The sequence below is a fragment of the Gorilla gorilla genome, chromosome 17 (assembly GCF_029281585.2).
Source record: "Gorilla gorilla gorilla isolate KB3781 chromosome 17, NHGRI_mGorGor1-v2.1_pri, whole genome shotgun sequence".
Lineage (NCBI taxonomy): Eukaryota > Metazoa > Chordata > Mammalia > Primates > Hominidae > Gorilla > Gorilla gorilla.
In genome coordinates, this window is record NC_073241.2 from 107,656,867 (window position 1) to 107,671,156 (window position 14,290).

The window sequence follows — 14,290 nt, forward strand, 5'->3', positions numbered from 1 at the left end:
GGAAAGGTGCATCCTTTATTTAAAATAATTTTTAAAGGAAATTATCTATCTTAAACTCCATACTTTCATTCACTTGCTTCCTAGAACTTAAGTGTTTTCAGGATAAGTATTTGGGGCACGGGACTGGCACATGTTCCAGGCCACTCATTCTGCACAGTTTGAGGAATATGTTTACGGCACAATTTTGCACACTCTCATGTTGCCAGACGTCCGGAGCTTGGGTTGAACAAGCACAGCAGCAAAGATGTGCTTTGTTTTACAGTGAGGTCTGTGCCATCCTTACTGACTAACAAGGAAGCCTGGGCGTCCTACCCTTAGCTACAGATATTCGCAAGAGCTTGTGTTTGCCGTGGAAATGGGGGGAAAAAAGAAATTGAGAAGGGGCCAGGTGCTGTGGCTCACGCCTGTAATCCCAGCACTTTGGGAGGCCAAGGCAGGTGGATCACGAGGTCAGGAGATCAAGACCATCCTGGCTAACACAGTGAAACCCCGTCTCTACTAAAAATACAAAAAAATTAGCCAGGCGTGGTGGCGGGCACCTGTAGTCCCAGCTACTTAGGAGGCTGAGGCAGGAGAATGGAGTGAACCCAGGAGGTGGAGCTTGCAGTGAGCTGAGATTACACCACTGCACTCCAGCCTGGGCAACAGAGTGAGACTCCATCTCAAAAAAAAAAAAAAAGAAAAGAAAAGAAAAGAAATTGAGAAGGAAGACAGAGTGTGGGAGAGTGTGCCCAACTTTTGAGGGTCATCATTAGGTTTAATTTTCCCATCTCCATGGGCCAAATGCTGCCCAGATCTTGCCACAGCAGATCTGAAGCTGAAATTTAAGGATTAAGTGGGTGATCCGAGGTCACACAGCTGGTCACTGGGAGAACAGAATTTGAGCGGGGGTCATTTCTAAGCTGACAAGATGCATGTAACCACCATCCTCTACTGCTTTCCTCTAGGCCAGTGGGCACCTCCGCCACCCAGGGCTGGCAGGGTTGGGTGGTCGTCTGTCTTCTAGGCATAGCCTGTGACACTGCTCCGCCACCTGCCCCTGGGCAGAGCAGAGGGAGCCTCTTCAACAGGCTCTCCATCCTGCCTCATCCATCCCTACAGCCTGGAATTCAATAATGATTGTGGGAACAAGAACAATGAAAGTGATGACAACAACAACGATGGCAGAACAAGGATGGCGGCAGTCCCTCAGATTCCCATGAGCACGTGTGCACCTGAGGTCACCACCAGAGCAGGGGCACACTTCAGAGGGGAAGATCCTCAGGCCCAGGCTCCTGGGGATGGCGTGTGTCCTGGCTCCACCCTCTGCTGGCGGTGAGACCATGCACACCGCAAGACCGTGGACGTCGCAAGACCACGCACATGGTGAGACAAGGCAAGAGCATAAACATAGAGAGACCACAGATGTGGCGAGACCACGGACATGGCGAGACCACTGACATGGCAAGACCACATGCAAGGCAAGACCACAGACATGGCAAGACCACGGACACAGCGAGACCATGGACATGGCGAGACAACAGACATGGTGAGACCACACATATGACGAGACCTTGCATGTGGAGAGACCACATGCAAGGCAAGACCGTGGACATGGTGAGACCATGGACACGAGACCACAGAGGCAGTAGGGCACGAACATGCCACAGACAAGACCACCTACATGGGGATACCACAGGCAAGGTGAGACCACTGACACAGGAGATCATGGATGCAGGGAGATCACGGTGGCAGTGGGATCATGGACACAAGACAGTGGACACTGTGAGACAGTGGGGCTGCCAGCATGGCAAGACCACCACCACAGGGAGATCATGGACATGGTGAGGCCAGGGACACATGTGTGAACCTCCCTGAGCTCCGTGTGAGCATCTCGGCCATGCAAGGAGACTGACGTGACAAAGCAGCCACGGCCAGAGGTGTGAGAAAGACAGGGGCCTAAGGGCGCCTAAGGGCGTCGCATCCTCCCGAGTCTCCCCAGTCTCCCCAGCCTTCTCTGCCTGCTCTGCCTGCAGACCTGACTTCCATCACAGCTGCAAATTGGGTTTGACGAGTTCAGTGTTTGTCGTTGGCCACAGAGAGTCTTCTAACCCAGGACTTAGTGCAGGCCCTTCTCAGCCTGGCTAGGGATGGAGCCCTAAGCCCTGCATGAGGTACTCTGTGGAATGCGGATGGAGAGTGGCTTCTGGGCGATGTTTAGGGCTGGGCCGCCATGTGCAGATGCCCAGTCGTTACCTAGCACAAGTGAGAATGCAGAATTGTTTCTCATGACTCAACTGACATTTCGTCCCCAGCAGGCACAGGGCGCTCCTGATGGGACGTGAATCCACCCCTGGGGAATCACAAGACCCTGAGACGGGGGTGGGGACCAGCTCTGTGCCAGCTCCATTGTCAGTGACCACCCTTCAACAGCCTGCACTGAGCACCTTCTCTCCCACATTCGTCACTCCTTCAGGCTGAACACTCTGTCAGGGGCCGTCAATTAATTTCCAGTGATGCCACTTCTCCTCCGGGGTGAGTTTCAGGAATTCTCCAAAAGTGGGGGCCTCGCAGGCCGCGCGATGGGGTGCAGGTGGCCTTGCGCTGTGGAGACCAGTGCCTCTCGAGGCCACCTGTGCACTGTGAAATCCGGAAGCTGGACACACCCAGGAGTCTTGGAGCCACTGGCCCTGCTAGGTGTCACGCTGAGATGCAGCTGCGCTGAGTGGGTCCTCTCATTTAAGTTTGTGACGGAAAATATGGATCTTCAGGATGTAGAACAGATTATACAGTTCTACGTCTTTCAAAATGGTAAATGCAAACTTTTATGGGCAAGGGCATATTTGTAATATTTGATTTCACAAAATCGTGTTTGAATAAGACTGTCCACTGTGGGACATGTGACAGTGTGTCTGGCTTGGCCACATAGGGGACACATGACAGTGTGTCTGGCTTGGCCGCACACTCGCTGCGGGGACAAGCAGCCCATTGCCTCCGTTTCCACATTTACAAAGCGGAGTCAGTTTAGTGTATGCCAGGGGTTACCAGGAAGAATGACTAATATGTGCAAAGCAGTTGGGTGACGCCCAGCCTTCGTGAGGCTCAGCCGTCGCTCTGTCCTGTTTCAGAAATTCACACTCAAGAGCACACCTGCTGTGTGACAGTGTTTCTAAGTCTGCCCCGTTTTCTCTATTTCTTGCCATCAAATGATTTCAATTTACAGATATCTAAATTATAAATATGGAGAAGGTGTTTTATTATCACTAAACCTGAAAGTGCAAGTGAAGTTTAAGAACCCCGGGAAGATTGGGAATTGCCTCTGCAAACACCAAGCTCCCGCAGCAGCTGATCTTCTGGGCTCTGCCTCGGACGTCAGAGGAGACTTGAGAATTTTTCTTACCTCTCCTCAGGAGACAGCTGCACAAGTATCCACATTTAAAGATATGTGTGAAAAACCTCACCATTGCACGAGGATAATAATTTATATTGTAAGCCAAGCAAATATGATTTTTGAGAGTCATAATGACTAAATACCAGTCGGAATAGTTATTATTAAAAAGTCGGCTGGGCACAGTGGCTCATGCCTGTAATCTCAGCACTTTGGGAGGCCGAGGTGGGTGGATCACTTGAGCCCAGGAATTCGAGACCAGCCTGGGCATTGTGAAACCCCATCTCTATAAAAATTTTTAAAAATATAGACAAGTATGGTGGTGCCTCCCTGTAGTCTCAGCTACTCAGAAGGCTGAGGCAGGAGGTTGGCTTGAGCTCAGGAAGTGGAGGTTGCAGTGAGCCAAGACTGCACCACTGCACTCCAGCCTGGGTGCCTGAGTGAGACCCTGTCTTAAAAAAAAAACAAAAATCAAAAAATAATGGAAGCTGGCAAGATTGTAGAGAAAAGAGAATGTTTACACTGTTTACACTGTTGGTGGGAGTGTAAATTAGCTCAACCTTTTTGGAAAGCAGTATGGAGGATCCTCAAACAGCTAAAAGCAGAACAACCATTCCACCCTGCAATCCCATTACTGGGTATACACCCAGAGGAATATAAATCATTCTACCATAAAGACACATGCACAAATGTTCATTGCATCACTATTCACCATAGCCAAGACATGAAATCAACCTAAATGCCCATCAGTGGCAGATTGAATAAAGAAAATGTGGTACAAATATATCGTGGAATACTTTGTAGCCATAAAAAAAGAGCAAGAACATGTCTTTAGCAGAAACATAGAGGGAACTGGAAGCCATTATCTTCAGCAAACTTACACAGGAACAGAAAACCAAATACGGCGTGTTCTCACTTATAAGTGGGAGCGAAGTGATGAGAACTCATGAACACAAAGAAGGAAAAAACAGACACTGGGATCCACTTAAGACTGGAGGGTTTGGGGCAGGGAGAGGAGCAGAAAAGATAACTATTAGGGAATGAGCTTAAATACCTGGGTGATGAAATAATCTGTACAACAAACTCCCAACATGAGTTTACCTATGTAACAAATCTTCACATGTACCCCTGAACCTAAAATAAAAGTTAAAAAAAAGAAAAGCTTGAATATTAGTCCACACTGACTTTTATCATATTGCCAGAAGAGAGATGAGAGTGCGAGAAACCATCAATCAACAACCAATAATAACTTATTGATTTACCAGAGATAATATTTTTCTTGTTCTATTATTTTAAAACATGCCATTAACTAAAGTGTAAGTGGCCTCCAACATAGACCTTTGCTCCCAAATTATAACCAGCTGATGAATTTTATTCCCATCCTCCAACTGAGAGCAAGGCTAATGCAGACTCAGAGATGTATTTCATCTTGATTTAGTAAATCTCATTTATCTGTCTCCATCATTGACTCAGATGCTAAGAATACAGCTTTTCTTGGCCATTTTATCCTAATTGATGAGGTGGCCACGTGTGCACACGCCGAGGCTCCAAGATGGACTGTCCCTGGCTTTTGATCGACTGTGTATGAAGTCGGCTTTTAGAACTTATAACTGCCCCTTCTCTGGCCACGGCAGCACTTGTTATTAATGAAAAACATGACTATCAGCTACTGGAAAGCAATCTAATTAAACAGCAAGATTTTCATAAAATGAGCTTGAAATCAATGGGTCAATACAGAAGCCACTTAAGAAAACGTGTGTATGATGAACCGCGATTGAGCTGAAGAAAGTGGTCAGCATGCGTTCTCATCAGCTCAACAGTCTGCCGCATCTTGAGTTCCCCCAACCATTGTTAGTAAAAGTTATATCTTTTATGCTCAGAATTCAGAGGATTCAGGCAAATATCTTAGGCAGAATCATGGCCATCCTCTGAGCCCTAAAGGCATTTGAGATGCGCCCAGTGGGAGGAATGTTCACCCGGCTCGGCCTCCACGCAAGGAGCTGGTTCCTCAGGAACCGTAAGCAGGAGAAACACTCAGCTTCAGACCTGCTCCGACTCGGAGACTGTCTGGTGAACCAGAGAACTGGGTTATTGGCATTTCCTATCTATACTTAACCGTTTGTAAACCCTATACATATTTTCTGATAAGCTACTTTGTCCACTAGCAAAGATAAATGTCTTAGATATTTCCATTACGTTTACTTGGCCTCATAAAATCAAGAACTCTTCACAAGAGGGAAAAAATTTATTAAAATCTTTTATGGTGCAAGATATAAATAATGCAGCCTGCGGTGTATCTGCATGGTGAAATCATGTTCTGCCTGGGGAAAGAGAGATGAGTAATTAAATGATTATATTCAATCCTAATATTTGATATTTGATTGTCAATGTCTGTTTAGCTAGCCTTACCTAAGGTATATATGTAAATCAATTTTATATGCAAGCTTGGTTTATACAAAACTTTAAATGTTGAGACATTTATACAATATTAGTGAAAAAGTTTCTGCCAGGATTAATCTATAAATGAAGGGTACATTCTTGCAAAATCTATAATTTTAATGTATAAAACAGTCACTTAATTGCTATTCTAATCATCCTCTTATCATCGATGCTGTCATCTTATCTGATCTGATCGTCTTATTCAAACCATTCTCTTCATCAATGCCTGCTTCTATAGGATGAGTTTCTTTTCCCTCTATGGTGTTTATCATATCTATTCAGTGTGGGATTAAGATGTCAAGCTTTCCTTGTCAGGGGGCTTATCATATAGCCCCAAACGTGAGTTTCCATCCTGCCCTGGCCCCAGCATGGGCTCCCGGAATTCAACAACCCTCTCTTGTTTGTCCTTGATTCTCTCTGGAGAGACATCCTTCTCTTCCTTTACGCTTTTGTTGATGTCTGCATATACATACACAGGTATACATAAATGCATGTATCACACATGTATGCCTACACATATATTCTAAGTGTCTCATGCTAGCAGGTAATTCCAGTGTTTACTTATTCTGCCTGCAATGTGTTGACCTACAATGGGTTGGGTTTTCCTTTTTATGTAGATACATTTTATTAAATGAGAAGATATCTATAGTATAGAGGGTTTTCTTATGTGAACCTGACAGCCAGCACCTTAAAATATCACGAACTCTTACTGGATCTAGTTATTGTGTATAATCATTTATCCAACAAACATTTCCTGAATGTCTGCTAGCCTTCAAGTACTGCATTTATCAAGTGGTGAAATTAATCAGGTATTGATTAAATGCATTAATGTAAGGCAAGCACTTTGATCAGTCCTGGGATCACAGCGAGAAAAGAGAAGAGTCAACCCCTGTTGTTACCGTCGTTTTCATGTTGACGGGGGCAACAGTGCAAGATGCAGATGCTGTGAACCTGAGGCTATCATAGCCTGCGGGCGGTGACACAAGAAACCCTTACAAAGCACAATAGTAATTTTGATGATGAAGGAATTTAGGAGGGATTTCTACTCTGTCTGGAATATAGGGTAAAAATTCCCAGAGACGCAGCATCTGAGCTGAGCCGTCCACGGTGGCCCAGATATCTCAGGCCGGCAGCAGGGCTGACGTGGGCCAGGGCTGGATCACGCACCAGGCAGCTGGGCTAGAGATCAAGGGCCAACACGGAGAGGGACTGGACTGGGGAATGGGCAGAACAGACACTGTAAACAGTTGACATTTAACAGCAGAGATTCGATCATTTTCAAAGTGGGTGTTTTTGGCCTCGGAATCCAAGCTCTTGGTGAAACATCTAGCCTGCAGAACAGATGCAGACATCGCTACGTGAGAGGTGCAGGTTCATTGCTGGAGACAAACACAGGCTTGGTGATTCCTTGGGAGCCTCCGCGTGGGAGCCTCTCTTCTCCTGCTTCTGCAGTGCGCGCTCCCTGAAGTCCCATTCTTGCTCCGTGGCTTTCTTCCCATTTGGTCTCTAGGGGCTAGTCCAGCCAACTCCCTGGCTTCACAACCCCTGTCCTGCTGAGGGTTCCTGGCCACCCGCCCTTCTTGAGCCCCTGCCCCTGTCCAGCTGCTGCTGAATGTCCCACGGGGATCGCAGACGATACAGTAGCTCGCACCTTCCCACGCGCTGCGCACACTCAGTGCACCGACCTGCGTTCTGCCTCATTTCATAGCTGAATACACAATCGTATCATCCATAAATAGGAACGCAGTGCTTGACGGTATACTTTTGAGCTATAAAAACTTGCAGGATGGAGATGTAAATTTTTTAACGTATGAGCTTGAACCTATGAACGGGCTCCTTCTGCAGGTGGAGGATGGACAGCCAAGTCCCGTGAGAAGGTCGGCAGTTTCCTCGGTTCCTCTCCTAGGCGCGAAGCTCCGCTCCTCGTCAGCTTGAAAATTCCCCATCGTCGCTTCCACTTTCCAAACAGAAACACACCTGTGAAGCTGTTTTTCATGTGCGATCGCCCCTTGAGCTGTCTGATTTATGGCTGGCCCTCATCCTTTGGAATAAAGCAGCCCTCTGCACCTTCCCTGAAACGTGGAAAATTTTTTTAGAAAGTGGGACTAGCTCCCCGCGTGGAGTTTCTCTGTTTTCCGAGACGGCTTACTCGGCTCCTGGTGAGCCGGTGCTTCTGTTTTTGTCTCTACTCCGTGTTCTGAGTGCACCGCATTTATTCCCAGATAGCGTTTATACTTAAAGAGGAGACAGGCGAACACTAAAACACAGCAGAAATATGACGAAACACCCTGCAACCTTGTTTCTTTTGAGTTCCTATCACTCACTTCAATCTATTCTAAAAATAAAGGACTTGTCAGGCCTAATGATAAGGGAGAGTTTTAGGGAAATAAAGAGAGCTGAACTGACACAGACATAATAATGTCAAGATATAAATCACAGAGTCCTTCTGCCATTTTCATTATCTGCCTCGGAGGATTACGGTACTTGCTATAAATGAGACGCTGTGGGGACTCTGCCCGTATATACCAGTCTAGATGTAGGGTTAACAGTGGGCAAGTTTTGCTTAAATCCCAGCAGGCATTCTACATTTTAGTTTTGGGCATTTTGAAAAATTGCATTTGTTGTATTAATATCTATCTATTTATCTATCTATTTTCTTTTAGGAAAGACAAACGGACTCAAATTAGAGTAACAATGAATCAAATTAGAGGAAAAATGAATTCTTAAGCAGATAAGAAAAAGCTTAAATACATCATGATTAAACCATATGTCTCGCACCATCATCTCTTAAGTACTATAAATCTTTACAGATGTACAGATTTGTGGGTTCCAAAGTGCCCGTGAATCCTTCCTCTACTGTGACACTCATCCTTTCCTGAGCCTTTCAAAATGGAAAACATTTTTTTCATAAATGTGAAAGTTTCTTTAGCAGAGTAACTTAAGATTACTCTTAAGAACCTTTCTTCCTTCCACCTTTATCAACCGATAATATTCTTATCACCTGAGATCTTCATCCATTCATTTGTTAATTGATTTATTTAGCTAAAATTCGTCTGCATTCTTCCCAAATGTCCCGCCTTGTGCTAATCTTCTGGACAAAGAATTAGGAATCATTTCTGTTGATGTCAAAGAGTTTTGATAGTTAGAAAAGAACAGGCCTAAAATGATTAAGAATATTTAGTTATTTCACTTCTACACTCACCTGAAAGTTAGAGAATATTTTTTCCCTGTTTCATGTTTTCTCCCAGGAAATTAAACATATTTTGTGTTGGACTGAGCGCCTACTGTGGCTTAGATTCCAGCAACCTGATTGTGAATAAACTTGATGAACGCTAAGTTTTTGAAAGTTATTGTTTATTACATAGTTGAATCCTTCAGAATATATTTAAACCAAATTACATTTATCAAAAAAGTTAAATAAATTTGAAATGTATATGAATCTGTGGTGGCATTAAAACTAATGAGTATTTAGTGAGAAAGCTTTGATACCAGTACAAGAATGTCTTAGCACCATAGTAGTTTAAATATTGAAAGAATTTTTTAAAAATAAATGTGAACATTTTAGCAACATTAAGAGGTACTTATTTACTAATCGTCCTCATTGTGTAGTCTAGAGAGGATGTTTATTATAAGTAATTATGGCTTGACCATATGTGTGCTTTAGCTATAATGATTCTTCCTAAATAAGAGTTGCTGTATTTAAAAATAAATAAAACATAAAGCCTTTGCTTGTTCTGCTCTGGTCATCTCTCTCTCTCTTTATGCTTATTCATATATGTCTGTTGCTTCATACACATGCACACACATGTGCACACATGGCACACACACACGTGGACACACATGCACACACACACATGCACACACACGCACCAGACAAGAGAAGTGTACACAGACCTGATTTTTCTCTGTGATCCTTGAAATGTCTACCTCGGAGCTTTTCATATTCTAGGAATTCATAAATATTTCTGTTTCGAGTTGAATTAAAATTGATTCTGCTCTGTGGCTAATTTTGGCCTTGCTAAGCTAAGTCACTTAGCATGCAGAGCACTCCTGTGTTACTGGGCTGGCACCAATTTGTTGTTTACTGATTTACGCTAATTCAAACAGTTTATAATATGTCACAATTTTTCCAGGGGTTATAGAAGAGATGCTTCTGGGAGGCTTGCACAGCCACTGATAATTAGTACATTAGCCCTTAGGTTGTTTGCTCTTTTTGTTTCTGCAAAGGGGGAAAAAAGCCACTAAAACACCTGGATATGTTTTTTTTAAAAAACTTAGATATTTACACAAAAAGCAAATACATTTAAGTACGCACACAAACACACACTGGCACACACTCACATACCCTGCACACACCAACATACACAAACACACACACTACTATAATGCACTCACACACATACACACACAAGCACAGGTACACACTTGCACACATGCACCTGCTTACATACAGGCACACACCTCTCTACAAACTGGCGAGCTTCTGATTTTTACACAAGGATTGAAATCACTATGCAAGCCTAGACTGACAAAGTAAAACCCATGATTTCACGTTGCATCAATTTCCAAGTAAAGCATCTCTCACACACACGGTAACAAATAACTGAGATTTTGTTTGGCTGTTTTGCTTGATTAGACCCTTTCTTCCATTTCAAAATGATGGTTCCTTCCGTTGGTCTTAGTTATGAAGCATCATTGCTAGGTTCTTCCTTGGCTCAATCACACCTACTGACTTAATAAATTAATATGCACATAGGGTCTCATAACAAGCCTAGCTGGTGAGATGATTAAAACAAGTAATCCTTTGCTAAGTTTCTGCATTCGGAAAGGAAAGGTGTGAAAATGCATTGGAAAACAAATCGCAAACAAATGACAAGACAATGTGTGACACTAAAAATGATGTTCTGTTTGTTCATTTTTGTCTAGAAAAACTATTCAGGAAGAAAAATAACTTTAATTTTGTGACAAGCACTTTTTAAAAGATGTGATTCTAGTTTGTAATTGCCAAAAAACATACATATTCCTCCTCTAGAGATCTATTTCACGGGGAAATGTAGCAAACTCATAATTGCCACTTAAACACCACGGCCACCTCCTATGTGCAACCACCTCTGCGTGCTGCTGCCTTTCAAGGCCTGGATCGCTCATTTCTATCAGAAGCTGTTACTCTTTCTTATCAAAGCTATGGGCCTGAATACAAAAACAGTTTTTTTTAAATTGTGATATCAAAACTTTTAGCTAATTCAACAGTGAAGACAACTTTCACCAAAGCAATGCTTATCTCTTGACTTCTTAAAATCATTTAAAAATATATTCAGAAATCCTTTAAATGCAAATTTTAAAAGACATAGGACACAGACTGAATTTCCATGAGGTCCAGCCACTCTGGAATCCCCTGGAAAAATAATATGATACACCAATATCAATAATATTTCTTAATGTTTTTATCACTGGTCATTTGTCAAAAGATTTCAAAGATGCTTTTAAATAAGTATCACGAAATTTCAAAATTTATACATAAATATGAATTGTAACCCTCATATGTATTGTTCACTGGTGGTATAGAATATTTAAATCTAGGAATTTTAAAAATAAAGATCTTGTCTTGCAAGCTGACGTCCAAACCTCCTTCCCCCGACCCACTGTCTGGTGATCTGTGGGCTGGAGGCTTAGCCACCTTCGTCAGGTTTAAACTACTACAGAGACCTCTTATGGCTTGCTAGAAGCAGATTCACTTCCTACACTTAATAAAAGAGCCCGAATCCTGCTGTGAATGTATTTTCTGAATTCTTATGCTGTTTCTAAAACATTAGCAATTGCTAATAGTCGTACAGCTCAGAGAGGTTGTGGGAGCTCATCAGGACACACAGCACCGCAGTAGCAATCTGGAAAGACTTCAATTCTCCCTGAATCTGTGAAGGAGAAGATGTAAGCCACTTGTCGGCTCCTGAAGGAAGGAGGGAAGCAAGAAAGGGAGGCAGGGAAGGGAAACGGTGATGGGAAGAAGAAATGAAGTGGGTAGGGCAGGGGAAAAGGGGGCAAAGGAGCAAGTATGGCTCCGATCCGTCATCCCCTCCCTGACGGGGCTCACAGCTCCATGTCAGAGCAGATAACAAGAGTCACAATGTAAAACTGCCTGACTTTTATTTCTGCCTTTCCAAGCTATTGGCTCCTTCACTAATAATCGGGATTTATTACCGGACCCATCTGCTGCCTCTACAAGGTCAAAAGGTAAACCGCAGGCACGGCTGATGTCACCATCAAGGTGGCTGCTCGCAAATGGACCCTGACAAGTGTACTTTTAAGAGAATATTGTTGCCAGGGCTCTGTGGGCATGAAAGTCACGCTGATGAAGAAAATAAACCTAAAATACGAAAAAGGTGTTGAGTTTAACCCATTAATCCGCATGACCAGGGCTGTCAGGGTCTGGTCTGTGTGGAAGCCAGAAAGGAGCACAGGCCTCTGCACCCATCTGTGTGGGTTCTGCACATTGGAGTTTCCTGAACCCCTGGAAACACTCCCCAAAACATGTGGGTGCCATGGGGGGACGATGGGGATGGAGACACTTGCAGGCACGTACTCTGACTTCCCAAGGCTACATCAGACTTGTAAAAGCATGGGTGTTCCTTTGCTCTCTGCTGTGGGTCAGCCCTTACTTCCTGGGAGGACTGTCTGTAGCAGAGCACAGCAGCTTTGGACACTCTCCAGATATTCTGGCTTCTGCAAATGTTGGAAGACTGGGCAATTTTTGAGAGTGAATTTGTCCACATATTCGAAACTGTCAAAAGGATACAGTTAAGGTTGCACCTCAATGGCCGGACACGGTGGCTCATGCCTGTAATACTAGCACTTTGAGAGGCTGAGGCGGGTGGATCACTTGAGCCCAGGAGTTCGAGACCAGCCTGACCAACATGGTGAAACCCCGTTTCTACTAAAAATACAAAAATTATCCTGGCATGGTGCGGTGGGTGCCTGTAATCCCAGCTACTCAGGAGGCTGAGGCAGGAGAACCACTTGAACCGGGGAGGTGTAGGTTGCAGTGAGCTGACATTGTGCCACCGCACTCCAGCCTGGGTGACAGAGCAAGACTCCATCTCAAAAGAAAAAAATCATCCCAGATGATTTTGTTTGTGTGTTCTCTATCCCTTTCCAGCCAGGAAGCTCCACTTTCCTTTTCACTTCCAGCTGAGAGTGAAAAGTAAAAAGAGGAGAGCGCTTGGTGTCAGATACAGCTCTCTTTCCCAGCAGAGATAGAGAACTTACCCTGCGGTTTCAGACCAAATTAGAGGCCGGCCTGGAGCTGCAAACTTACTCTCAGCTGGTGCTTCCTGGAGATTTTCTGCTCCCACAGAGCATCACCAGAAACAAGCCCGGGTGGCCTCACACCCATCCATTCTTACCTATCTTCTATTCTCTAGGGCAGTCATTGCTGGCATCATTTTCTTTTGTGTTTCCACCTTCATTCCAGGAACTCAGCAGAGACAGGTGTTTGTCGCACATGTATAAAGGCTAAATCCCATGCACCCCAATAAAATAGAGGCCACGCTCTTTCCCTCAGGGTGACTTTGCCCTTCCTAGACCTCATGTCTTCAGGTGCTGATTTCTTTAAAAGGCACCCTCCACCTGAGTGGTTATTAGAGTGTGGCACACCGGGCTGCCCCTTGGTTGTGGCTAGTTATGACCTGCATTGTAGGATGGCAGTGAGGAGTAAACACCTGTCCTTAAAACGAGGAAATGAGGGGAAAACACCAGGTGACCAGCAGTTGCTTGTACATGGCGTCAGCAACATGGGGCTGTGATAAAGATGAAATGAGATTATGCATAGAGGGAGCATAGCTCCATGCGTGGCACATCACAAGCACCTGAGAAACGGCAGTGCCCGTGCCAGGACCGTTTCTAGCTCTACACAATTTCCTGGATTGATGGCCCAGTTCTCAACACAGTTCTTGTTTCACAAGATCAACAAGTGTTAGTTTTGTCTTCCACAGACGGTGCCATCTGTGACTTGACTTTCCCTTATCTTGCTTCTCCTTGGACTTGTATCAAGAGAGATTTACAGAATGATTGATTTGAATTATTGCCAAGGTTGGTGGAAGGTCCTTTCATAACTGCCTGGATGGGTGGCCTCATTCTGACCTTCTCCTTTGCCACCCTCTCACCGCCCTCCACAGACACACACATACACACACACACACACACACACACACACACACACACACACACTGCCTGGGGACTTGCACAAGGTTTCAGGCCAGGGGCCGTAGTGGGTGCAGCTAATGCCCCAGAGCCCCCAGGATCTGATGGCTACAAACGAAGAGGTGAGGTGTGCCCTTTCACCGGAAGTCAAGGGATAAGTGTCTTTAGCTCCTTGTATTAGTCTGTTCTCATACGGCTAACAAGGACATACCCGAGACTGGGTAATTTATAGAGGAAATAGGTTTAATGGACTCCGTTCCTCATGGCTGGGGAGACTTCACAATCATG